This window comes from Rhinopithecus roxellana, chromosome 13 (assembly GCF_007565055.1).
Source record: "Rhinopithecus roxellana isolate Shanxi Qingling chromosome 13, ASM756505v1, whole genome shotgun sequence".
Classification (NCBI taxonomy): Eukaryota; Metazoa; Chordata; class Mammalia; order Primates; family Cercopithecidae; genus Rhinopithecus; species Rhinopithecus roxellana.
This window is the reverse complement of record NC_044561.1, coordinates 26054427-26056784: the sequence shown is the minus strand read 5'-3', so window position 1 is coordinate 26056784 and position 2358 is coordinate 26054427.

Below are 2358 nucleotides of genomic sequence, written 5' to 3'. Positions count from 1 at the left end.
CCTCGCCCTCCCAAAGTGCTGGGATTACAGGCCTGTGCTACTGTGCCCAGCCCTTACTGAGGCTTCTTGATCTATCATCTCATGTCCTTTCTTAGCCTTCTCCCCTGTAACTTTCCTTATTTGGATGTTGGGCCTTCTAAACTGGTGTAATTTCATTTGTTAGTTTTTCATCTTTTTCTCTTTATCTCTGCTAACCTTTAGTAAGATTGTGAAATAGCCTCAGCTTTATCTTCCAGACTTCCTATAGAGTTTTCACTGGGGCTGCCATGTTTTTAATTTCCAACAGCTATTTTGCTACTGTTCTCTCATTGTTCCTCATGTGTAGATAGCTTCTTGTTCTCCTTTATTATTGCAATATTTTTCTTATTTCTCTGGAGTATTGGATACCTTTCTGGAAAGTTTCTTCACTCTGTCAAGTCCCTGTTTTCTCCCAGTAAGTCTACTTTGATTCTGGGCTGTGGCCTCCATCTTCACGTTGCAGGCCTTCCTTACGCTTGACCATCCTGGCTGGTTGAGAGCAGTGGTCCTCAAAGCTGTTTGGAAGCTCTTTGTCTGTGGGCAAAATGCATTGACTTTTGATTTTACTGCCAGGTGGTTTGCAGGAACTGGGAAATCCCCAGCTTGTCAGTTTTTCTTTTATAGCTTTCTTTTCTTTTTTTGGAGATGGAGCATCGCTCTGTTGCCCCGTCTGGAGTACAGTGGTATGATCTCGGATCACTGCAAACCTCTACCTCCTGGGTGAAAGCAGTTCTTCTGCCTCAGGCTCCCGCATAGCTGGGACTACAGGCACATGCCACCACTGCCCGGCTAATTTTTTTTTTGTATTTTAGTAGAGATGGGGTTTCACCATGTTGCCCAGGCTGGTCTCGAACTCTTGAGCTCAGGCAATCTGCCCACCTTGGCCTCCCAAAGTGCTGGGATTACAGGTGTGAGCCACTGCGCCCGGCATTTTTTTTAGAGCTTTCATCTGCAGCTTTGTCTGATTATCTAAATACAAGTATCATACAGCTCCCACTACTGTGCATTCTTTAAACCAAAGTTAATTTTCAAGTTTGTTTTAAATGTTTTAACGTAGAGGATGTTTAGTTGAAATTTCTATGAGATGATTGTAGATTGACATGAGGTTGTAGGAAATTATACAGAGAGAGCCCACGTACCCTCCCCCCGTCCCCAGTACAAATGCTGTGTAAAACTCTAATACAGTAGCACAACCCAACCCAGTGACAGAAGCCGCTGAGCTGATTAAGTTTTCCTCAGTTTTACCTGTGCTCATTTGTGTGTGCACGTGTGTGTGTGTGTGTGTGTGTGCAGTGAGTTTGATACCATTTTATCCTCTTTGTAGGTTCGTGTACCCACCACCAGAGTCAAGATACCAAACAATTCCAACCCCACAGAGATCCCATCGATGACCCTCCTCTGTCATAGCTACTCCCCTTCCCACTCCTCCTCCCCTTCAACCTGGGCAACCATGATTATTCTCTTCTCTATTTCTAAAACTCTGTCATTTACAAAATTGTACATAAGTAGAATCATCCACTATGTAACCTTTAGAGATTGATTTTCTGTGCATCACACAATTTCCTGGAGATTCACCCAGTCTGTTGCCTGTATTAACAGCATGTTTCTTTATATTACTGAGTGGCATTCCATGGTATGGATGTACCACAGTCTGTTTAACCATTTCATTAATAACTGTGTGTGTTGCTAACTTATCTGTGTGTCATTAGCTTACAATGTAGTTGTGTTCATAAAATACATTCTGTTTAATGGTAATTTGGATGGTTTATTTGGAACTATGTTGAGATATGACTTATGTTCTAATACAGGTAAATATTCATGAGTGTTCTATGTATATATAGAAAGAATATCCTGCAATTTTGAGGTACAGGATTCTATAGTCTATATTTTCATCTGATCTATTTGTTAGTTGTATTGTTTCCATCTTTTATATGCTTATAAATAGTTTTGCTGTCTTGATTTACTAAGAAAGCGCTATGAAAATCTTCCAGTATGGGGATGGATTTATCTGCTTCTCCTTGCAGTTCTATTAACTTTGGCATTACAAAGTTTGAAACTATACCATGTGCATGCAAAATGTTCTCCTGATGTATTCATCTTTTTTGTTGCAAAATAGCCTTCCTCACCCCTAGAACTTTCATTCGGCTTTGAATATAGCTACACCAAGGCAGCTTTGGTTTTCATTTGCTTCCAAGGCTCTGTCCTCTTTACTTTCAATATTTTTTTGGTATATTTTAGGTATGTTACATACTTAGTATATGACCATTTTTTAAAAAAGGAAATCTTTATACTTGCTATAACTAGTTATATTTGAATATTATCTATGTATACACAGCTTTA